The 26282-nt window shown below is 36.2% G+C and overlaps 1 protein-coding gene and 1 non-coding gene across 4 annotated transcripts in view; both read right to left on the bottom strand.

Moving 5' to 3' along the window:
• The window catches only part of Eeig2 (EEIG family member 2), an 85170-nt gene that overhangs the window by 40695 nt on the left and 18193 nt on the right, over nt 1–26282 (bottom strand). The window lies entirely within an intron of this gene.
• On the bottom strand, nt 13055–13158 carry LOC124968437 (U6 spliceosomal RNA). Its single transcript, XR_007105721.1, has one exon. It is a non-coding gene; the product is annotated as a U6 spliceosomal RNA (small nuclear RNA).

The following is a 26282-nucleotide window of genomic DNA, read 5'->3' on the forward strand; positions in this document are numbered from 1 at the left end:
TTTCTTGTCAATTCCATTAACACAGGCAAGAGTACAAGTTGGAATGGTTTTGATTTTCTTACTAAAATAGTAAATATGGTCACTTCTCTGGAGTGAGAGGGACTGGTAGGTGAGTTGAAAATTTAGATGAACGTTTGAGGACAGTTGGACAAACCCTGGTGGTGAATGTTATAGGGAGTCAACACATAACTGCCTCTGAGAATAAAATCAATTTGTATCAGGACCAGTTTGGTTTTGTGGGTAATTTAAAAAAAAAAAATCAACAAATAATAAAAATAACAAGAAAAAAATAAATAAGAATTTTTTTTCAAAAAAATATATTTTTAAAAACTGTTGCTTCCCTCCTAAAAACTCCTTGTCTTAAGACTTTCTGAAGGCATCAGTCATGGTCTCTTGAGTCCCCTGCATCTGACCCCACCGAAAAGTATGCAGATATATTGCTGTCCTGGGCCTGTCTGGAATCTGCTGAGCGTGTAATTATTCCTGTCACAAAGACCAGTGATATATAATCAAGTATCAATAAACAACATTTAAAAAAATTTTTTGTAGTTACAGATAGACAGCACGCCTATATTTTGTATGTTTATTTTTATGTGGTGCTGAGGATTGAACCCAGGGCCTCACACATGCTAGGCAAGTGCTCTGCCACTGAGCTACAGCTCCAGCCCCAAGAAACAACATTTTAAAAACCTGCTATTTAACTTTTCTTATAAAATTGTACACAAACTTTCAGTTAAAGGTAGCAGGTTGAGAGCATGCATCAGCCTCCAACCTGCCCCCCATCAAACTACTAGATTAAAAACAAAACAAAACAAAACACCAAGGCATTATTTCACAAGGATAGAGCCAGAGAGGAGACAAAAATAAGTGGCCAGTGATAACTAATTTAGCACATCAAAGAAATTTGAACCTTACGCTGTTAATGTTCAAAGTCAAGAAAAGAATCTTAAATTGTTCTTTTCTATCTTTTTTTGGGGGGGGCGGGTACCAGGGATTGAACTCAGGGGCACCTGACCACTGAGCCACATCCTCAGCCCTATTTTGTATTTTATTTAGAGACAGGGTCTCACTGAGTTGCTTAGCATCTCGCTTTTGCTGAGGCTGGTTTTGAACTCTCCATCCTCCTGCCTCAGCCTCCTTAGCTGTTGGGATTACAGATGTGCCACCACGCCCAGCTTAAATTGTTCTTGAAATAGAATGAAAGAGGGGCAAATGGCAGAAGGATTGATTGAAAACTGTTAATAGAAACATTAGACTCTGACTCCTACAGAAGACTAAGACTGACTCTCCTGACAAGGTGAGACAGGCATCCCTGCTCTGCCTGACTTGTGTGCAGGTGTTAGAAATGCACCATATCAGCAGGAATGAAAGGACTTACTCAGGGCTGACACCTCTAGGCTTCTTCCCCTAACTTGGCTCCTTGCGATGCTGGAACCAAGCATACATTCACCAAGAAGATGTGGGAAGAAAATGTCCTAAGGAATCCAGGTAATATTTAAGAGAAGATCTAATGAGATGGATGTTGAGGGCTCTTAATGAAATGGCCCATTCAGCTCAACTTACAGTAAAAGCCTGAGATGACAAACACTTCATGTGCAGAAATCAACTTACAGGGTCTCAGTTAAACATGAGCAGACATATGAGGAAATTCTCTTAATTAAAAAGGTAGAGACCAAAATGAATAGAAAAAAAGCAATTTGAATAACAGAGCCTATGCTGGAAGAAGAAGAAAAATTCTCAGAGAGATTTAAAAAAAAAAAAGAAATTGATTTCATCTACGAGTATAGGATGCTATAAGAAAAGACAATAACAACAACAACAACAACAAATCCACAGGGAACTAGAAAGTGCTCATGGAAATCAAAACCACTGGGCTTGATATTGTTTGTCATTCTAGATCCACTCTACCTTTCTTCATAGCTCAGCTGACTGGTATTTGAGCTACATCAACCTATGAATGTGCTAAAAGGATAACACCAGAAGGAGGGAGGGCAGGAGGAGAGGGAAGCCCATACAATTAAACTCCGGATCCTTCCCTGTTAGGCCATGTGGGAAACGGATATATGGTTTGGGTTACAGTTTTCTACAATGTGCCTAGACTTTATGCATATCTATAACTTTGTTAAAATAAAAACTGTTAAATACTGAATAATCTGAAAAGGAGAACAAAAGCACATAACACGCAAGCTATTTTTAAACTGCTTATAAAAACCACCAAGAACCTTCTTTATTGTTTACTATGTAGAAATCAGATGCTACCTGTATTAGTCAGTTTTCTATTACTATAACAAATGCCTGAAAAATTAACTTATAAAAAAAGATTTCTTTTATCTCACAGTTTTGGAGGTTTCAGTCCATGTCAATTAGTTGCATTGCTTTGGGTCTGTAGCAAGGCAGCACATACGGCTGAAGTACATGTGTTTTAGTTAGCCTTTTCACTGCTGTGACTAAAAGATCTGACCAGCACAATAATAGAGGAGGAAACGTTTATTTGAGGGTTCCATTCCTTGGGGCTTGAGAACATCATGGTAGAAGAGTGTGGCAGAGGGAAGCTGCTCACATCATCAGAAGTAGTCTCCACTCAACAGATACAAATATATACCCAAAGCCACGCCCCAATTCCCACCTCCTCCAGTCATACCCTATGGATTTGGTTAGCATCAGTTAATCCCTATCAGGGGATTAAACCACTGACTGGATTAAGACTCTCACAACCCAATCATTTCTCCTCTGAACTTCTTGCATTGTCTCACACATGAGATTTTGGGGGATACCTCACATCCAAACCATCACAACATGGTGGAGCAAAACCATCTACTTCATGGCCAAGAAGTGAAAGAGAGGAAGAGGAAAGGTCTGGGGTCCCACTATCCCCTTCAAGGGGATGCCCCAAATGACCAAAAGACCTCTCATTAGGCTCCACCTCTTAAAAGTCCACCCGCTCCCAACAGTAACATAGTGGGAACCATGCCTTTATCACATAGACCTTTGGACCCAAATTTAAGACACAAACCACAGCAACATCTTAAAATGTTATCAATTATTCTAGGAATTAACTCATATACAAAAAAGAAGCCATTAATATGGCAAAGTCCTAAAACCTTGCCTTAAGCTCTATCGCTTTTCACTTATTGGTGAAATATCAGTAATTCTTCAACCATACTAATTATATAAATATATTTTAGGTTTTTATCCAGTTTAAACATCCTTAAAAGGTAGTACATTCCAAATGGAGGGCAGTTTTGACTTAACAAAAATTAAAGAAATTAAGTGAACTGTATGTGGATATTTCTTTTTATAAATAAATAAGCAGGAAAGAAGTATTCACAGAAATACTTAGCTAGAGAGCAGAGGAAGCCAACATTAAGCCTGGTATGCCTGGGAAGAAACAAGAGATTAAAAAACTATAGCACAGCTTTAGAAATATGGACAAATAATTGAAATTATAGTGTAGAAGGGAGGTAATAAGTTTTAACAAGGAACATGACGTTAAATCTTAAGGGGAAAAAATATGCTACCATAACCTATGTCCCTGTGTACTTAAATACTGTCTACTTACTATCACTCTCTTGCCTTTAGGTTCAAGATTCTTTTTTCTTTTCTTTTTTTTTTTTTTTTTAGGTTCAAGCTTCTTAAAGATGATACTAATGACAATGGTGACAGCATTTACCGAGTGAGTGCTTTTTACACACCACACACTGCTATAAGTATGTTACATCTATTAACACAATTCTCAAAACTGAATGAGGAGATGCTGTTGGTTCCATTTTATAAATAAAGGAAAACTAAGATACAGAGAAATTAAGTGGCGTGTTCAGGGTCACTCAGGTAGGCAGCTTTAGAATTAGAATATGAAGAAATGCCTACAGTGTAAACATTTTCCATTTCCTCATCTCCCAGTTACTTTTCAATTTCCCTAATTAGGATTCTACTACCACCACTCCATTGAAACTGCTTACCAATGAGGAACTAATAGCCAAATCCGATGGGCTCTTTTTATTTTTATTTACTTATTTAATTTTTTTTCTGTGTAGAAATATTTTATTTATTTTTATGGTGGAAGAAGCACTCCATTCTCTCTATATAACACATTTAATTTGCCCATTCATCCATTGATTGGCATTTGGGTTGTTTACATTTTTAATTAATCTATTGTTATTATGAGTAAAAATGCTATGAAAATATATGTACTGGTTTTTATATAAACATGTTTTGCATTCTTTTAGTTATATATTTAGAAATTAAACTGTTGATTTATTAAATCATTAAGTTGTAAGTATGCTTCAACTGTATAGTAGAGTCTAATTAGATATTTTCAGAAATTACAAATACAAATACATTCTATTATTATTTGGGCTGCATTTTTGGATTCTTAGTGTTTTTTGAAACAAAAAAATATTAATTTTGATTAAATTTCATTCAGCTGCATAAACTAAGAAACCATTGCTTAATCTAAGGGCACAGTTCTTATTTTATTCTAAGAAGTTTAGAAATTTGTTATCTCACTGAGGCCTAATTTTTAGTTAATTTTTTTTATTGTAAACAAATGGGATACATGTTGTTTCTCTGTTTGTACATGGAGTAAAGGCATACCATTTGTGTAATCATAAATTTACATAGGGTAATATTGTTCGATTTATTTTGTTATTTTTTCCCTTCCCCCCACACCTCCCACCCCTCTTTTCCCTCTATACAGTCCTTCCTTCCTCCATTCTTGCCACCTTCCCTAACCCTAACCCTAACCCTAACCCTAACACTCACCCCTCCCACCCCCCATTATGTGTCATCATCCGCTTATCACTGAGGTCATTCCTCCTTTGGTTTTTTGAGATTGGCTTATCTCACTTAGCATGATATTCTCTAATTTCATCCATTTGCCTGCAAATGCCATAGTTTTATCATGCTTTATGGCTGAGTAATATTCCATTGTGTGTGTGTGTGTGTGTGTGTGTGTGTGTGTATATATATATATATATATATATATATATATATATATATATATATATATACACATCACAGTTTCTTTATCCATCCATCAATTGAAGGACATCTAGGTTGGTTCCACAATGTGGCTATTGTGAATTGAGCAGGAATGAACATTGATGTGGCTGTATCTCTGTAGTATGCTGATTTTAAGTCCTTTGGGTATAGGCCAAGGAGTGGGATATCTGGGTCAAATGGTGGTTCCATTTCAAGCTTTCTGAGGAATCTCCATACTGCTTTCCAGAGTGGCTGCACTAATTTGCAGCCCCACCAGCAATGTATGAGTGTACCTTTTCCCCCACATCCTCGCCAACACCTATTGTTGCTTGTGTTCTTGATAATCGCCATTCTAATTGGGGTGAGATGGAATCTTAGTGTGGTTTTGATTTGCATTTCTCTTATTACTAGAGATGTTGAACATTTTTTCATATATCTGTTGATTGCTTGTATATCTTCTTCTTGTGAAGTGTCTGTTCGTTTCCTTAGCCCATTTGTTGATTGGGTTAATTGTATTCTTGGTGTAGAGTTTTTCGAGTTCTTTATAGTATGAGTGGCAAAGATATTCTCCCACTCTGTAGGCTCTCTTTTTTTTTTTTTTTTTTTTTTGTGGTGCTGGGGATTGAACCCAGGGCCTTGTGCTTGCAAGGCAAGCACTCTACCAACTGAGCTACCTCCCCAGCCCTGTAGGCTCTCTCTTCACATTACTGATAGTTTCCTTTGCTGAGAGAAAGCTTTTTAGTTTGAATCTATCCCAGTTGTTGATTCTTGCTTTTATTTCTTGTGCTATGGGAGTCCTGTTAAGGAAGTCTGATCCTAAGCTGACATGTTGAAGATTTGGACCTACTTTTTCTTCTATAAGATGAAGGGTCTCTGGTCTGATTCAGAGGTCCTTGATGCATTTTGAGTTGATTTTCGTGCAGGGTGAGAGATAGGGGTTTAATTTCATTCTATTGCATATGGATTTCCAGTTTTCCCAGCATCATTTGTTGAAGAGGCTATCTTTTCTCCATTGCATATTTTTGGCCCCTTTGTCTAATATGAGAAAATTGTATTTATTTGGGTTTGTGTCCATGTTCTCTATTCTGTACCACTGATCTACTTGTCTATTTTGGTACCAATACCATGCCATTTTTGTTACTATTGCTTTGTAGTAGAGTTGAAGATCTGGTATTGCAATACCCACTGCTTCGCTCTTTCTGCTAAGGATTGCTTTAGCTATTCTGGGTTTCTTATTCTTCCAGATGAATTTCACAATTGCTTGCTCTATTTCTGCAAGGTACGTCATTGGGATTTTAATTGGAATTGCATTGAATCTGTATAGCACTTTTGGTAGTATGACCATTTTGACAATATTAGTTCTACCTATCCAAGAACATGGGAGATCTTTCCATCTTCTACGATTTTCTTTAATTTCTTTCTTTAGTGTTCTGTAGTTCTCATTGTAGAGGTCTTTCACCTCTTTTGTGAGATTGATTCCCAAGTATTTTATTTTTTTCGATGCTATTGTGAATGGGGTAGTTTTCCTAATTTCTCTTTCTGAAGATTCATCACTTATGTATAAAAATGCATTGGATTTATGAGCATTGATCTTGTAACCTGCTACTTTACTGAATTCACTTATGAGTTCTAAAAGTTTTCTGGTGGAATTTCCAGGTTCCTCTAAATATATAATCATGTCATCAGCGAACAGGGATAGTTTGAGTTCTTCTTTTCCTATTCGTATCCCTTTAATTTCTTTGGTCTGTCTAATTGCTCTGGCTAGAGTTTCAAGGACGATGTTGAATAGAAGTGGCGAAAGAGGGCATCCCTGCCTTGTTCCAGTTTTTAGGGGGAATGCTTTCAGTTTTTCACCATTTAGAATGATATTGGCCATGGGCTTAGCGTAGATGGCCTTTACAATATTAAGGAATATTCCCACCATCCCTATTTTTCCTAGTGTTTTGAGCATGAAGGGATGCTGTATTTTATCAAATGCTTTTTGTGCATCTATCGAAATAATCATGGGATTCTTAACTTTAAGTCTGTTGATATGGTGAATGACATTTATTGATTTCCAGATGTTGAACCAACCTTGCATCCCTGGGATAAAACCCACTTGATCGTGGTGCACTATCTTTTTAATATATTTTTGAATGCGATTTGCTAAATTTTTGTTGAGAATTTTTGCGTCGATGTTCATTAAGGATACTGGTCTGAAATTTTCTTTCCTCGATGTGTCTCTGTCTGGTTTAGGTATCAAGGTGATATTGGCTTCATAGAATGAGTTTGGGAGGGTTCCCTCCTCTTCTATTTCATGAAATACTTTGAGGAGTATTGGAATGAGCTCTCCTTTAAAGGTTTTGTAGAACTTGGCTGAGAACCCATCTGGTCCAGGACTTTTCTTTGTTGGTAGGCTTTTGATGACCTCTTCTATTTCATTGCTTGAAATTGATTTATTTAAGTTGTGTATGTCCTCCTCGTTCAGTTTAGGTAATTCATATGTCTCTAGAAACTTGTTGATGTCTTTGAGGTTTTCTGTTTTGTTGGAGTATAGATTTTCAAAGTAGCTTCTAATTATGTTTTGTATTTCACTTGTGTCTGTTGTGATATTTCCTTGTTCATTCCGAATTTTAGTAATTTGAGTTTTCTCTTTCTCTTTGTTAGTGTGGCTAAGGGCTTATCAATTTTGTTTATTTTTTCAAAGAACCAACTATTTATTTTGTTAATTTTTCCGATTGTTTCTTTTGTTTCAATTTCGTTGATTTTGGCTCTGATTTTAACTATTTCCTGTTTCTACTACTTTTGGTGTTGGTCTGCTCTTCTTTTTCTAGGGCTTTGAGCTGTAGTGTTAAGTCGTTTATTTGTTGATTTTTACTTCTTTTGTTGAATGCACTCCATGAAATAAATCTTCCTCTAAGTACTGCTTTCATAGTGTCCCAGATATTTTGATATGATGTGTCTTCTTGTTTACTTCTAAGAATTTTTTAATTTCCCTCCCGATGTCTTCTGTTATCCATTCATCATATAATAGCATATTATTTAATCTCCAGGCATTGGAGAAGTTTCTGTTTTTTGCTCTTTTTAAATAATCATACTTGGCCCTTTCATATACTCTTGAAATATTCTTCTCCCTTTCTATTTCTGTGACTATTTCTTCTCAGTTTCTTGTTCCTTAAAATGCTGATGTTCACCAAATTTCTATCCTTGGCTTTTACTCTCATGGCCTTAACTATTATTCATATTCAGAGAACTTATAAACCTAAGGGTTTTTTTGTATATTTACCTGTTAATGTGTGATTTAACCTGGTACTCCTGGCCTCTAGGTAACCCTTTAGGCCCATGACATCTATCTGTCCATCATGGTGATCACCAGCAGACTAGTTACTCAAAAGTTTGACAATGTAGTTAAAATAGTCAAATGGTTTGCCTAGGAGCACATGTGGCAGATTGCCAGTTGCTTATCCACTATCCAGTCTCTCCTTTTCCTTAACAGAATCCTGATTTTATCCAGACTGGCTATGTGTCTACTTAAAAGACTACATTTTATAAGTCTCCCAAGAAGCTAGGGGTAGGCACGGAATTGAGTATTAACGATGAGAAACAAATGGAGGCAACTGAATGTGACTTCTGGAAAGGCAGAGTAAAAGAGGGATAGTGGAGATGCATCCTTTTACCTTTTACCCTTTCTTCCTTCCTCTGCCTGGAAAACTGTCACAATAATGGTTATTAGTATCAAAAGTTATCTTGCACCACGAGGTTACCTTCAGGAAAAGCTACAAGATGGTGGTGCAAGAAAGAAGGAAGGTGGATTCCTGATAAACATAGCCCTGGACTGTCTCCATCCAAACTTCATAAATGTTAATTTTTAAAATGTTTATTTTGGGTTTGTTATATGCAACTGAACTGAATGCTGATATAGTGTAGGTCTATTCATTCCTGAATGAAGAAATCTGAGAGCTCAACTGTTATTCACTTTGAGGTAGGTGCTCCAGGAATCTCAGAGTCCTGCTTCCCTCAATTAAGGTTACTGTATGGATGAAGTGCTTTGAAATCTATTATATAATTTTTCATGACCTGCAAAGACCCACCTAAATAAGCCACAAATTAGCCCAGGTCCACCTCCTGTGTGGGTGAATACACCATTCAGACACATGACTACTGCCTCCAAAGTAGCAGACTGACATACTGGCTAGGACTCTGGAATAGTTTCTATTGTGAGTAAGAAGGTCCAATAAGCCAAGAGATCAAGCTGGGATGACCTAGATCTGCAGAGTATACCTGCCTGTTAATTACTTCACAGCGTGTAAAATGAAGAATTCTTACTGAAGATGAAACCCAACAATGATCAAGGCAGAAAACAGTTGCTAACTACAGTAAACATTCAATAAACACCTGCTAATTGAATGAACAAATTCTTCCCTTGTTATCAATTCTTATCTATGCTACTTCCTAACTTTCAGAAAAAGTCCTTTTCTGTGTCTATTGTCACTGTCATAATTTAGACATTCTATCTTCCATGAAATAAGGCAAGAACCTTCTTAATGGTTCCTGCTCAAATCTACCTTCCTCGCTGCAACCGGAGAGCTCTTTTTAAAATACAAACGTGATGATGTCATTCCTCTGTTTAAAAATTCTTCACTCCTTCCTCATATTTTACACGATGAAGTCCAATCTCCTTAAAAGGGCATCTCTGTGAATAAGGCTCTGGCTATCTTTAGTCTTATCTCTTGATGCTGTTTATCCTCATACTGCTTATTGTTCCTATTTACTTGGTACTGTTTCTCAGTTGTGTGCCTCTGTTGTGATATCTTCTTCCCCTTGCATGCCATCTACTCTCTCTTTCAACTTTTAAATCATTTAGTTTAGTCGTTACCGCCTCTAGAAATCTTTCCCTAACTCAACCTTCAGGTGAAAAACTGCTGTTCTTTGTGACCTAGTCTTCTTTGGTTCTCTTAATTCCCCAGCATCCTCCCTTCCCCTTATCTTGGAGCAGGGTCACTGGGGGAAGGCCTGGAAGAGCTGGCTGAGTTGGCTTCCCCACCATTCCATTCAGTCCTCGACTCCCAGGACAGGGTCCTCGTTTCCTTCTTCCCTGACTTGTTTCTGGCAGACTCTCCTGTTACACACATTCCAAATGAACAGATATTACAAATTAATTTTTAAATGTATAAACTTAAAAAAATAACTGATAAGTCCTTTCTTAATAGAAATTCAAATTGAAAAGATATGTTGGGGGGAAGGAGTTCAGTAGATTAGACAAAGGGGAATGAAGGGAAGGGAGGGGGAACAAGAATTGGAAAGACAGTGGAATGAATCTGACTTAACTCTCCTATGTACATATTTAAAAATGCTACAGTGAATCTCCACATCATGTACAACCACAAGAATGGGATCCTAATTAGAATAAGATATACTCCATGTAAAAATATGTCAAAGTATACTGTCATGTATAACTAAAAGGAACAAATACAACAAAACAAAATAAACAAACAAAAAAGAATGCCCAGGTTACTGGATACTGCCCTTTTCCTTGGAACCTGAGATTCCTATTTTGACCATCTTCAAATATATAAATATATATTTGAAATTAAATAATTTTTTTTTAGTTTTATAACATCAAAATAGCAGCTCTGGATTATCAAACAAGATCTAGAAATAAAGATTTTGTTTGTGTGCCTAAGGCAACTACTCAGAATTTTTTGTGTGTAACCTTTAATGTATACACACACACACACACACACACACACACACAGCTGTGAGAGAGAGCTGTCCAAACTAAATAAACCAAAAAAGTGGCATATCAATCTCAAAAAACCAAAGGACGAAGATATCGCTAATAAGTGGATGATGACACATAATGGGGGGTGGGAGGGGTTAGTGTTAGGGTTAGAGTTAGGGTTAGGGAGGGGGGCAAGAATGGAGGAAAGAAGGACTGTATAGAGGGAAAAGAGGGGTGGGAGGGGTGGGGGGAAGGGAAAAAAATAACAGAATGAATCAAACAACATTACCCTATGTAAATTTATGATTACACAAATGGTATGCCTTTACGCCATGTACAAACAGAGAAACAACATGTATCCCATTTATTTACAATAATAAAAAAAAAGAAAGAAAAAAAAGAAAAAAAAAGTGGCATATCTAGTTTGTGAGTTTGTTATACTGATGGGTTACCATGGAAACACACGCAGACTACTTGGCAACTGAAACAAAAGTCACATTAGTAAATGCTTTCCGTTATGTGAGTCATTAATTTCCTATGAGTTTTATACGGTTGCTTAACCACTTTCAAGAAACAAAGCAACAGAGTATGATTAGTGTTGATACAGTGGAAAGCCAACTCTTTTTTTTTTTGTTATCTTAGAACAGAGGAATTTATAGCTTTATTGGATACTGACTTGTTTCTTCTCAGTCACAAAAAGACCCAAATGGAAGTCCCTACATTTTCTTGAGTAATTTAAATACATTATATACTCACTATATATTTATACTTCAGTAAATCTTAGTCTATAAAGCACATTTCTTATCATAGTGATGGGAAAATCTACAAACAGGTTCCCCTCTGCCTTACTTCTTTACCAGCAAACCTGGCATTTATTGCTATGCTTTTAAACAAGCTCATGCAAATCCCATTTTCCATTTTAAAATCTGATCCAAGCACCAGATATAACCCAAATCTCTGGAACAAGGAAAAATTTGTATTTGCATGGATCATTTTCCATGCAAAAATGCCTTTTCTGTATTCAATATTTTGACTTCCAGAGTTTTTTACTGGAAAGTAGAACCACAGTGCTTGGGATTCTCAGTCAAGGAATAAATAATTCTACTACTACAATGTATTACTTTCATATATTTTTTAAAAAATGTGTTAAGATTGAAAATTTTAAAAATAGTTCAGTCAATTCTGACAGTTAATACAGTAGTCATTAATAGTCTACTTATTTATTTTTAAAGTAGAATAATTCAACCTAATGTGTAGGTAAAAGCCCAATGCTACTATATATTGATTAGGTTTTTTTGTTGTTTATTTTTGGGTTTTTTTGGGGGGTTGATTGTACTGAGGATTGAACCCAGGAGTACTCTACCACTGAGTTACACCCACAGCTTTTTCATTTATTTTGAGACAGGGTTTTGCTAAGTTGCTGAGGCTAGTGAGACTTATTAATTTTTAAAAAAAGATTCATAAACTTCCCAACTTGATGATAATGTATGTTGGACTCACCTCGGAAGAAAGCTGGAGATCTGGCTAGCTCTTTAAGCTGTCTTCTTCTGCCCTTCAAATACAACACTATCCTAGGAGAACTATGGCTCTCAGAGGTGACCACCTTTGGGAATGCTGGCAGGGGAAAGAGGCTAACTACATAAAACAGCTTTGTATCAAACCCCATATGATTTTAGTACCTTGCAAAGTGTATTGGTAGGTTTTTGTTGTTGTTGTTGAGACAAGGTCTCCCTAAGTTGCTAAGTCTGACCCTGGACTTGTGATTCTCCTGCCTCAGCCTTCCAAGTTCAAGTTGCTGGGACTACAGGTGTTTGCCACCATGCCTGGCTAGAAAGTGTTAAATCATAAGTGCATGGCTACTTTAGCCTTGTGTTTAACACTTTTGTACCAAAGGGATAAAAACAGCAAACCTGATACTTGCTGCTCACCTGCCAGGGGATATTGTTCTTAACAAAAATGAAGGTAAAATAAAGATGAATTTGATTTTGGAGTCTTTTTTCCTAAAAGGCAAGATAGAGTATTTTCTTATGCTTATATTTGCCTTTCAACACTGTCATTCATCAAAAATTCATACTATTATAATTTCTACTTCCATACTTTTACAACTTTTATTGTTTAGGCTATTTTTAAATGATATATGGGGAAACATTCATTTCCATTAGTAAGATGACCCCAATTAGATAGAGTGAGTAGCTTCTGAATTTCCCTATAGGAGGATGGACTGCATTTAGATAAAACTGATACACCTCAATGCTTGGATCAAAGTACATGTATATTTTCTCCAATCTAGATGTCCCATTCATTTTTTTAAAAATCATTACTTCTTATCTGAGATCTTTTTTCTCTAGTAACAGCAGAAAATTTTATTTCAGGGGAAAAAAGGAATGCTTCATGAATCTGTGTGTTGTCCTTGCACAGGGGCCATGCTCATCTCTGCATTAGTTCAATTTTAGTATATGTGCTGCTGAAACAAGAACCTTACAAAGGATTTTAAGGCTCATTTTATTCTGAGGCTTTCACTACTCCTTTATCTTCTATTTCCCCAAATGTATATTCAAATTAGGTAAATTTTTTAAAAGATTGTTTTAAAATGACCTAAGATAGTTGTCAGACTTTATAATTCCTGTGTTGCCTTTAAAGAAGGGAATGTATCCTTACAAAGAACATTTCAATGATCAACACAGAAATAAGGTATTTGTCTAAAAAGGAAACTTTTAAGAAAGGGATGAAGAACCAGGTAATTCATTATTTGGAAAAAATAGAGAATATAAACATCACATGGAAAATGTAGGCATTAATACCTCAACTAATTTTAAAATTTCAGCTTTTAGGCACACTTCTTTGAAGATAAAATGATAATGGTGGGTGAAGACTTTTTAAAAAATATATTCCAATGTGGATTTTCTGATAGTAAACAGGGAAAAGCTATTCTAATCACTTCATGTTTTTAATTTTATCTTCATTTCTGAAGGAAAATTCCTCTTTTTTTGGATGGCTTAAATTTCACAACATTCAGAGGTTTTTCTGCATTGTATCCTCTCTGATGTCTAAAAAAGTTTGAGTATTGACTCTAAGATTTCCCACACTGAACACACATTTATAAGGTTTCTCCCAAGTATGGGTTCTCTGGTGATTAATAAGCCCAAAATTCTGGAGAAAGGCTTTCCCACATTCAAGATGTTTGTAATGTTCTTCTCTGGTGTTGTGCAAGGGTGGAACTTCTGCTGAATGCCTTCCCACAATCAGCACATCCAGAAGGTTTCTCTCCACTGTGGGTTCTTTGATGAAGAACAGAGACTGAGCCCTGCTGAAGGTTTTCCACATTCACCACACGTAACACTTTCTTTCCAGAGGGATCTCCTTTTCTTTCAAACCTGTCCTTTGGGAAACAGGTTCCAATATTTAAAAATTGGACAAACACCTGTATTGCAAGTGCCAGGAACTTCATGGGATCGTGCTCCCTTTTTAGGCCTAGTGTCATCATCACAGTACGTAAGGGAACAGAGTACCCAGGATGCCCATGTGAGCTGGTCCTCCACAGTATCAAGCTCAGAACTCAATACTCCTTGAGCTTCTCTTTGAGATACTACTTCCTCTACTAGCACTCCCCATCAATGAAGAGAAGCCAGCTCTCTGTGGTCACTCAGTTCACCTTCCAAATATTTCCTCCACCACTGTCAATGCCTCCTCTCTGTTCTCTGGATGATACTCTTGAATCCAAGTCTGTAGCTCCTTAGGAGGATGGCAAAAACTGCTCCAGCATTACCAGCCCTAAGATTTTTTCCTTTGTGTGCGTTATCTGGCCTAAGTCACACTTGGCAAAATTCTCAGAGTTGGGTCACTGCCTCGTGGGAACCAGGTGAATGCTGGTATCCATACTGCCCGAATCCATCTTTGGGTCTGCTGGGCACGGTGGCGCACACCTGTAATTCCAGCAGCTCGGGAGGGTGAGGCAGGAGGATCACAAGTTCAAAGCCAGCCTCAGCAACTGAGTGGGTCCCTAAGCAACTTAGTGAGACCCTGTCTCTAAATTAAAAATACAAAATAGGACTGGGGATGTGACTCAGTGGACAAGTGCCCTTGAGTTCAATCCCTGATACCAAAAACAAACAAACACCTTTGAGTCAGGGAGACAATTCCAGGTAATACTTGATCCCTCTTCACCATCAGAATTTTTTCCTCTTCATCTGGAGTTGGAATAAGTGCTGAATCTTCTTCCACTGACTGCGGACATCTTGATTTACAATACTTCAAGAAAATACAATCAAGGCAGGATGCAAACCTAAGGGCAATGCCCTATTTTCTTCATGGGTATCCCCTTGGCTTGGAAACCACAGCAGCTTTGCTGTCCATGGCAGATGCAGAAACAATGCTTCAAGTGGTTTCCCAGAAACTTCTGGTACAGGCAGCTCAGAAAGCCAATTACTTCTAAGATAAAATGATAAAGCTGCTGAATGTGATGTAAAATAAGCAAAGGATTCAGAAGATAATGTTGCTATGGTCATTGTTTATGCTTTAAAACAAAGAAAATCTAGAAAGGTTTTTGTACTCTAGGCACATATTTTAAATTATACGATGTTTGGGTAATTCAAAGTGTACTAAACTTTTTAAAAGAGTGATTAAAAAAAACTGCTATGAGGAATGCAGGATGTTTGTCACACTGGACACATTCTCTAACCGCCCCATATTTCAGTTTTCTCCTCTGAGAAATAAAGAAGGCATCTGGGGAAACCAAATGAATTATTACACAGTATTCATAACAGTATCTGGCTTATAGTGTATCTCAACAATTAATGTCTAGAAGTTGCTATTATCAAGAATATATGTAGTTCTAAATCCACTTAAATTTGTCCATCAAAGTAAAACTATGATCAAATTTGTAAGAAGAGGGCTGGGGCTGTGGCTCAGTGGTAGAGTGCTCTCCTAGCATGTATGAGGCACTGGGTTCAATTCTTAGCACCACATAAAAATAAATAAATAAATAAATACGTAAATGGTAAAAAATGTTTTAAAAATTTATAAGAAGAGATTGTCTTCCTCAACATTAATGAAGATCTCTATGTTTAAAGAGATGTAGCTTCTTGAGAAAGAAAAAACAGTAGGAACCTTTGGGAATGAGACAAAAACAAAATTGTGGCTTTTAATTGTAACATTAAGGATAAATTAATCTGTCAATCCCAGAGGTGTATTTATTTGGCTTGAGTGGGTAGCAAGTAGTTTCATTTATTGGGAAAAATTGAACACGAGAATATTTTGTTTTATTTATTTATTCACTGATGTATTTTACTAGTGGGATTAGGGAATAAGAGAAAAAAATCTGATTTTGGAGTCCCCCACTTGGAAATGTTTAGTAGGCACATAGACATATAGAAGTAGAACTCAAAGGAGAGATCAGGACTGAAAATACAAATGTGAAGGCCCTCATCATGTAAATAGTCACTGATGACATGGGAATGGATGAGGCCATTCAGGGCAGTGGGCAGAGGAGAAATGGAAGAGAAAGCCTAGAACTCTAAGGAACACCAAAACTTAGGGTATTGGAGAAGGTGGGCAGGCAGAGGCAACTAAGATGTCAACAGAGTTCTGAAGCAAAGATTAGGCTATCACCAGAACCAAAGGAAAAGATTTTTAAGAAAGAACTGCTCAACAATATCAAATGTGGCAGAGAGATCAGGCAAGATAAGAACTAAAGAGGGCACACTGGATTTAGCACCAAGGAAGTCAATGACAACACTGGTGAGTGTAGTTTTGGTGAAAAGATGGAAGCCAGGGTACCATGGGAAATGGAGACAGGGAACACAGACGACTCTGATTTGAAGTCTTTTCGTGATAAAGGGGAGAGAATTCAGGGTGGCAGTCAGATGGGGATGTGACATAAAGGGAGGACTTCATTTTAACATCCAAGAGACTTAAGTGTGCTTTAGTATGAATGGGAAAGAACCAGCATGGGAAAAAGCTGAAGTTGAATAATGGAGGAGATCCAGCCCTGAGAATCTCAGAAGAAAGGGACTCAGATGATAGTTTGGAGATCTGGTGCGGGAAGAAGGTATCCTCTTTTCAAGGAAGAAAGAAAAGAAAAGAATGAGATGTGATACAGGCAAATTTATCATCAATTTTCATTGCTCCGAATTGTTCTAATGAAAAATTTCATAGAAACAGCATAGCACTACTTGGCATGTAGCAGGTCCTCAAATGTTTGTGTAATACTTGTTTACAATATTACAAAAATCTTTGTAGCTTCATATAAGACTTCTATTCAGTGATAGAAATCCTAATGAGAAATATAAATTTTTAAAATAGCATGCTTTGTATGGAGTGGGAGAAGGGATTAATATCTAATGAGGGATTAATATTCAAAATATATAAGGAATTCACACAACTCAACAGCAAAAAAAAAAAGACGAAAACTCAATTAGAAAGTGGGTTAAAAATCTGAATAAACATTTTTCAAAGAAAACGTACACATAACCAACTGGAATATGCAGAGGTACTTAACATCATTAATCAGTGAAATGTAAATAAAAACTACAATGGAATAATACTCCACAACAGTTAAAGCAGCAATTATAAATAAACAAAAGATAATAAGTTCTGGCAAGGATGAGGAGGAAAGATAACACTTATACAGTACTGGTGGGAATGTAAACTGGTGCAGCCATTAAAGAAAACAGTACGGAGGTGCCTTAAAAAAAAAAAAAAAATGCTGGGCACAGTGGTGCACAACTGTAATTCTAGCTAGGAGGCTCACACAGGAGGATCACAAGATGAGGTCACTTTGAGCAATTTAGTGAGACTCTGCCTCAAAATAAAAACTAACAGATTTGGGTTAAAGCTCAGTGGTAAAGTGCCCCTGGGTTCAATTCCCAGTACCACTAAAAAAAATTAAAATAGAACCATAATATTATCTAGCAATCCTACCCCTGGGTATTCATCCAAAGGAAATGAAATTAACATTTTGAAGAGACAGCTGCACCTCCATGTTCATCTCAGCATTATTTGCAATAGCCCAAATAGGGAAACTGTTAAAGCATGAATGAAGAAAGAAAATTTGGTATATGTACACAATGGGTAGTATTCAGTCTTAAAAAAGAGGGAATTTTGTCATTCCAACAATGCAGATAAACTGGAGGATATTAAGCCAAGTGAAATAACCCAGACACAGACAAATACTGCTTGATCTGACTTATGTATGGAGTCTAAAAGTCAAACTCATTCAATAAAATCAATTTATTTGGCTATAGCTATACAAATTCATCACTTCTACATTTTCTAGAAAGAATACAGGTGCAGAAGACCTGAAAAAAAATTAAACAAAAAAATTCCTAGATTAATTCAAGGAAGGATCTCATAATGAAATTTTGAGAACACACTCTACAGTCTAGAAAACACCCTAATTTCAATAAGCTAAAAATCCTGGGAGGATATAGAAAATTAAAATCAGTTTATTACTATGACATTCTGAAAAAGGTAAAACTAAAAAGAAAGTGAAAGGATCAGGGGTTGGAGAAAGGATGAAGAGGTAGTACACAGGATTTTTAGGGCAATGGAAAGATTCTACGATTCTACGATTCTACTACGATTCTACGTGGTACTAGTAGTTGTACTGTATGATGGATACATTCTATGTGGTCTGTATGATGGATACATCTTATAAAAAGGGTTGGGAATGTAGCTCTGTGAATGAAGCTCTGGGTTCAATCACAGCACTGCAATTTCAAAAAAAAAAAAAAGAACAAGAGAATAACTTTATAGAACTCAGAAGCTGATGTGAACTGTGGAGTCTATAACTAGTCAAACTATACCTTGCAGTAGGAGGAAAAGATATTTATCAAAGATGCAAAAAACCCGGTAACCTTTCTGAATAGACAAAGAAATGTACAATAACATGAAAAATAAATAAAAATTTAGGTCTTAAAAATTAAGAAAAAGAAACTGAGTAGGTTATCTATTATTTAAAAAATACCATATATGTGAACAAAAAGACTTTTTGCCCTTTGTGAATATTCTCAAAACTCAGTAGAAAATAATAACTGTCAACAATTTCTATAATCACATATTTTATGGCCAGTTTCCAGATCAAGAAACCTGTGGCCCCTTAGAGTAGGCACCACTGGAATATGCAGAGGCATTGCTCACAATGGCCAAGACACAGAAATAACCTAAGTGTCCTTCAACAGATGAACAGATTTTTAAAAAGGTGGTATGGTGGTATATATCCACAATGAAATACTATTCGGCCTACGAAACCAGGAAATTCTGTCATTTACAACAACATGACAGTGTGTTAGTGAGAACATTATGTTAAGTGAAATAAGCCAGGGAGATGGAGACAAAAGCCTATGATCTCATTTATATGTGGAATCTAAGAGTCAAACTCATAAAAGTGGAGAGTAGAATGATGGTTACCAAGTCTTATGTGTGTGGCGGGGAGGCCAGCTGGGAAAAGGGGAGACCTGGTAAATAGGTACAAGGTTAAAGTTAAATAGGAGGAGGAATAAGTTCTGGTACTCTATTGCAAAGCACAGTGACTATAATTAACAATAATGTGTATTTCAAAATAGCTAGGAGAGAATTTTAAATGCTCTCATCACAAAGAAATGACAAATATTGAGGTGATGAATATGCTAATTTACCTGAAACATTACATAAATATATATGATTAGTTTATTAATTAAAAACAAAGCTTTAAGAAGGAGTATTTACAGGTTTTTATTGATATACATAAGCACTACATGAACCACAAAATGTTATGATTTAAGACTTCACTCCAAAGTTTTTCTTATGTCCCTGCTTAAAATAATTCTCTTGTTCTGGTGAATTCCTGGAGTCTTCTACATGTAGGTCTGCAGTAGTTTGCCTTGTAAAGAAAAAGATAGAAGAGCAAGGGAGATAAGAGTTTAATGAAATCTTGATATGTATTATGAAAGTATTCTGCTAGTATTACCACAAAAGTTATTATCAAAACAGAAATATATAATACTGAAGGAGTAAAATGTATCAGGGTTTTCTCGAACAGGGATATTAAGTAGTGAATTCAGAAAAGCGTGTATAGGCCACCAAGGCATACTTGGAGATACAGATAAGGAGAAGAATGCAAAATATTTACATTCAAGAGATCAAGAGTGAAAGAGCTAATGACACAGTTGGAATAGGACAACATAGCATAAATAATACCGCAAAACTTAAGTGCGAAGGTCCACTCTGGCTGTCTGGGTTATTGTTATGATAATGATATCACATATGATATCATTATAATAATGATATCTGGCAGTTGAAGTAAATTACAATCAAAGAAGAAGAAACTACCTAGGTAACTCTACTTTGAAGGCAGGTCTGGGGAGAAGCCTGGAAGGGATCTACACATCTTTGAAAGGATAGATTCCAAGGAAGCTGTATATGAAAGGCCTGTACTGAGCACACATGCTGGGGTATTTCTTTCGTGGCACAGTTTTTTTCTTTTCTGTGACTTTTTACTTTCCATATTTTTATTGGTGCATCATAGTTGTACATATTGATGTGATTTTTTGTTACATATTTGTACAAGCACAGATTACAACAATATAATTTGACCAATATCACTCCTTAGCACTTTCACCTTTCTCCCCTCCTCTCACCCCCTGGTCCCTTTCCTCTACTGATCTCCCACTGACTTTTAGGAGATCCACCCCCACTTTTGTTTTTCTTTTCCCCCTCTAGCTTCCACATATGAGAGAGAACATAACAACCCTTGATCTTCTGAGTTTGGCTTACTTTGCTTAACATAATAGTCTCTAGTTCCATTCATTTTCCTGCAAATGACATAATTTTATTTTTATTTATGTTGGCGTGGATGTGGGGGAAAAGGCACACTCATACATTGCTGGTGGAGTTGCAAACTGGTGCAGTCACTCTGGAAAGCAGTGTGGAGATTCCTCAGAAAGCCTGGAATGGACCCACCATTTGACCCAGCTATCCCACTCCTCAGTTTATACCCAAAGGACTTAAAGTCAGCATACTACAGTGATGCAGCCACATCAATGTTCATAGCAGCTCAATTCAAAATAGACAGTTTGTGGAACCAACTTAGATGCCCTTCAATTGACGAATGGATAAAGAAACTGTGGTATATATACACAATGGAGCATTACTCAGTCATAAAGAATATAAAATTATGGCATTTGGTGGTAAATGGATGAAGCTGGAAAATATCATACTAAGTGAAATAGGCCAAGCCCAAAAAAGCCCAAAGGCCGAATGTTTTCTCTGATAAGTGCATTACAATACATAACAATGGGGACTGGTGGGAGGAAGAGAAGAATGAAGGAACTTTGGATGGTGTCAAGGAAAAAGGGGTAGGAGGGGGTGGGAATGGAAAAACAGTAAAAAAAAAAAAAAAAAAAAAAACAGAGTGTACTTTAGAGTGTATAAAAAGAATGGAAGTGGAAATGGAAAATATGTAAAACACAGCAAAGGAGGGCAAGGGAGAGGTCAAAATGAAGAGGGATTCGATATGAGTGAGGATGTAAAGGTGGATTTAAGTTTTTGCCCTTAAGGGAAGCCATCTGAAATGGTTCCCAGAGGATCACCATGGAAAGGCTAGGGTAATTTTCTCACTGTGGCAGCCTGCTACCCTCAGAGGACACCAACCGAGGCTGGAAATCGCAGGGAGCATTTGCACCCAAATTGACAGATGTAGTGACACAAAGTTCTTTGAAAATATCCTGATTTTAATATTAATGTATGCACCTGCTTACTTATTAAGTACAATTAGAATTTTACGGCAAGTTTATGTAAATAAATCCTGGCCAACAAATTGTTTCCCCAATAAGAACAATTGATTGGCAGATACAGGGCAGACCCCAAAGTCATTCTACCTCTTTCATTTCCTTTTATTTCTCTTTGACTCTCACCATGCCCTTCTGTAGAGAAAATAGAAATCTTCAGAACAGGATGGTTTAAAAACAGTCATCTCTTTCTTACAATTATGTATGCCACTTGGCAGGTGCATAGTCCCAAAGGGAAAAATACTTCATTTCAACAGGGCATTGCATTGGTGTGCTCTTCAGAGCACACCAAAGAGAAGCACCTCTCCCTTATAGTTCCCTTCATAGACAAGTCTCAGCTGTTCCTTTTGCTGACACACATGGCTCCACCTCCTGCCCAAGGTACTACGTTTTTGGACCACAAGAAGTTTAACAGTTTAGTTTATCAGGGCTACATTCAATATACAACTCAGTAAGTGCTAGACACTCCTGGGTTTATGAAACATAAAATTATATAGAAGACATTAATTTTTGTCTTCAAGCACCTTGTAAAACAGTAGGGGGAATAAAATGTGCACCTGAATAATCGCACAAAAGACATCCATACTTCAGAAGTTTGCCAAGGATCAAGTTTTGTATTATTTAGGGAAAGGGTGCTAGGAAAAAAAAAATATCCATTGTGTATATACACCACATTTTCTTAATCCATTCATCTGTTGATGAACACTAAGGCTGGTTCTATAGATTAGTCATCGTGAATTGTGCTGCTGTAAAGATGGGCATACATGTATCACCATAGTATGATGACTTTAATTCTTTAGGATAAATACTGAGGAGTGGTATAGCTGGGCCATATGGTGGTTCCATGTCTAGTTTTTTAAGGAACCTCCATACTAATTTCCATAGTTGTACTAATCTACAGTCCCATCAACAGTGTAAAAGTGTTCCTTTCTTTTCACATCCTCTCCAACATTTATTATTATTTGTATTCTTGATGGCTGCCATTCTGATGGGTATGAGATGAAATCTCAGTACAGTTTTGATTTGCATTTTCCTAACTGCTAATAATGTTGAACGATTTTTTTCATATATTTGTTGGCCATTTGTATTTCTTCTTTTAAGTGTCTGTTTAATTAATTTGCATGTTTATATTTAATAATTGGGTTATTTGATTTTTTTGGCGTAAAGTTTTCTGAATTCCTTATTTATTTCTAGATATTAGTCCTCTGTCAAAACAGTAGGTAGGAAAGATTTTCTCACATTCTGTAGGTTCTCTCTTTACAATTCTAATTATTGCCTTTGCTGTGAAGAAGCTTTTTAATTTGATGCCATCACATTTACTAACTCTAGCATTATTTCCTGAGCTTTAAGGGTTCTATTGACAAAGTCATTGCCTATGCCTGTATGCTGAAGTGTTGACCCTATATTTTCTTCTAGGAGCTGCACTGTTCCTGGTGTAATAGTGGAACAGTTCTGCTGTGGAATCTCCTGCTGACATTGATCACAATCAGTACAAATAAGCTTCATATTTAAGCATCCGCACTGCATTACTTGACCTGTCCGACATTACTTCTCACATCTAGGAAATCTCAGAGGGAGCAAAGCAGGTGAGTTAGAGAAACTGCAAATAAATAAATAAATAAATAAAACATCTTAATTACTCTGAATGCTGAACAGACATTTCCTTGAAAGCAATAAAATACAGCAGAGAATTATATGGCAGCTAGGTTTTAGATGAGTTAGAGTAGCAAAAACAGTTTTCAAGGGCTGGGGATAGAGTGCTGGTCACACAAGCACAAGGCCCTGGGTTCAATCCCCAACACAGCAAAACAAAAACAAAAACAAAAACAAAAAAACAGTTTTCAAATTCATTTTGACTTATTACCAGTTGGTACTAATTTAGTTTCTCAAATGAGGAAATGCTAAGTGCTAATATTGCACTTATTACTGAGTTCCTGATTGCTGGAGGAAGCCTGACACTTTATTAGTGTAAGGGATTTATAATTCTCAACTTATTTAATTGCAAATACATATTATCTGTGTAACTAGCTTGATGATTATCTTTCCATTAGTAGAAATTATAAGTGTAATTTATAGTTGCTTATAAAAGATTCTTTAATACTTTAGCCTAAAGCAAAACTTTAGAACCAATTACCTTCTTTTGCAAGTGCTATGAACAATCTTGTAATGACTTTGCTGGGACTGTTATGTCTGAAACTGTTCATATCTTGTACATAAAAATCGCAATGTTCACAGAACAGTCCAAGCAAGATAATAATGTGAGCTTGCCAGAAGTCATTATGAACAAAAAGGAATGACCAAAATGCGCAGGATGGGACACAGAGGTGGTATTTTAAAAATACAAAACTTAATGGGAACCTGAACAGGTCACAAAAGATTAACAATAAATGATAAAATGTTAAGAATTTATGTTTAGACATTGGTACTAGAAATTCCCAGAAATTGCTATTGAAATGTGGTTGCAGTCCGTGGACATGGAAATATATACAATTTTAACTAGAGAGAAGATGTTACTAAATGAGTTTATTCTAATGCTATGCTACTGATGACTCACATGAAACAAAAGCAAACATGCAAAGTCTAAAATCAACACTGTGTAGTTCCTCATTTCATCAGGCTAAATAGGTCTTTGAGTATAAGTCAGATTTAAGCCACAATGCATGGAAGTAACAATTGATTAGGAAAAGTCTGAAAATTTCTTCTGAAACTAGTTACTAGGGTTTAAGACAGAAAAGAAAAAAAATGTAAAATAGCAGATGGACTTTCAATCCTCAGTTGGTTTTTAATCCCTGTATCCCTATTTTCTCTTACACTATACCTTTGTGTTAACCTATAACAAGGTTCCAGTCTCTATCTTAAAAAGTAAATACAGGGGTTGGGTTTGTAGTTCAGTGGTAGTGTGCTCGCCTAGCACACGTGAGGCCCTGTGTTCAATCCTCAGCACCACATAAAAATAAAATATTGTCTAACTACAACTAAAAAATACATTTAAAAATAAATAAATAATAAATAAATAAATAAAAAATTGCTATTTGTTCTTGTTTCCCTCTTTTAACCTAATTCCATTTTTCTCCTCTTCATTAACAAACCTCCCAAAAGAATAGTTACACTCCATGCTTCCGAGTTTCACCACCTGCTCAATCCTCCAACCTTGGAAACTTGGTTTTTGCTCCTAGGACTCAATGAAGGTCTCTCTCAGAGCTCGCTAATGACTTGTCAAATAAAGAGAGCAGCTCTAACACCACCCCATGTATACACACAGTGCCAGAGTCACTGCTGTGATACAGCATACCCCTTATTTTCCTGAAATAGGTCTTTTTCTACCAAAGTTCCATCCTCTGGCCCTTGGGTTTTTTTCTATTTGCTATCCCTCAACCACCTACACACTGTCATATATCTTGCTTGCACCCTACATTCAGAGGTTCAAAAGAAATATGTATAAAGAATAAAGGGAATAAATGGGAAACAACAGAAATATCCAAAACAAAGAACTGTTACTTAATATTTATGCAAGATTATTATGTATAGCACTATTAAAATGATACATGTTCTTAACAACATGGAAAATGCTTACAGTTTTAAACAAAACAAGTTAAAATAAGTGTATGCAATTTGGTTTCAACTCTGTAAAGAAATGAATGGGAAGAAACTGGAAAGCTATACTCCAAAATGTTAATAGTGATAACTGCTGATGGGTAATATTTTTCCTTCTTAGTAATCTTACGCATTTTCCAAATTTTCTATACTGATCTTGTTATAATTTTAGAACCAGAAAAAAAGTGAGTTCAAGAACACATTACCTACAGAAGTAAGCCCAAATTTTACATTGGCATTCATGCAAAATCTAATCCTCAATACATTTCCAGGCTTACCCTTCACTACATCCCAAAACATTCTCTGCTCCCTTCGTGGACAGTTTACAATAATGCATTCCTTCATGGTTCTATCCATGTCTTCTTATCAAGTCTGTCAAAAGCAGGAAATGTCAAGCCTGAAGAACTCCATTCCCTAAACCCTAATACAGAGCTGGAGGGCAATGCTCGAAATGACCTAAGAAAAAAGAAATTCTATGTCTTTTATTCAACCCACAATAAATATTATTGGTAGCAATAATAAACATAAAACTCACTGGCTAACTTGACAAGTGATAATATTTGCCCTTGACCATAAACTGCCACAAAAGTTAAAAATCTTAATAGAATTTAGATATATATTCTGATCCTAAAAAGTTAAACTTAATAAAAATAATAGCCACTATATAATTATGGAGATTGATATAAATTAGAATAAAATCTTTATACATTGTACAGACAGAATAAACACCAAGAAAAATAATTTCATAATATTAAAAAAATAGAGCAAAAAAATAGCAAGTAGTTCAACTGCCTGCAACAGTATCTAGTAGACACTCAACAGGTATTTGTTAAATAAAAGAATGTACTTGTCTAAGGAATTAGAGGGGGCCTGATGGGAATCAGTCAGAAAAATACTTAGAAAATGGCTTTCTTGATATAATTCACATATTATTCAATTTAGCTATTTAAAAAGTGTTCAATTCAGTGGTTTTGAGTATATTTATTATGTGAAATCTCAATAATCAATTTTAGAACATTTTTATTACCTTCCAAAGAAAGCTTAAACCCATTAGTAGTCATTCTATACCTCCCTCCCATTCCTCAGACTCAACCAACAATCATTAATCTACCATTTGGTTCTAATATTTTGCTGTTTCCAGATATTGCATATAAATTGAATCATACCATATGTGGTCTTTTTGTGACTGGCTCCTTAACATGATGTTTTCAAGTTTCATCTACAGTGTAGCACGAATCAGTACT

The sequence above is a fragment of the Sciurus carolinensis genome, chromosome 1, assembly GCF_902686445.1.
Source record: "Sciurus carolinensis chromosome 1, mSciCar1.2, whole genome shotgun sequence".
Classification (NCBI taxonomy): domain Eukaryota; kingdom Metazoa; phylum Chordata; class Mammalia; order Rodentia; family Sciuridae; genus Sciurus; species Sciurus carolinensis.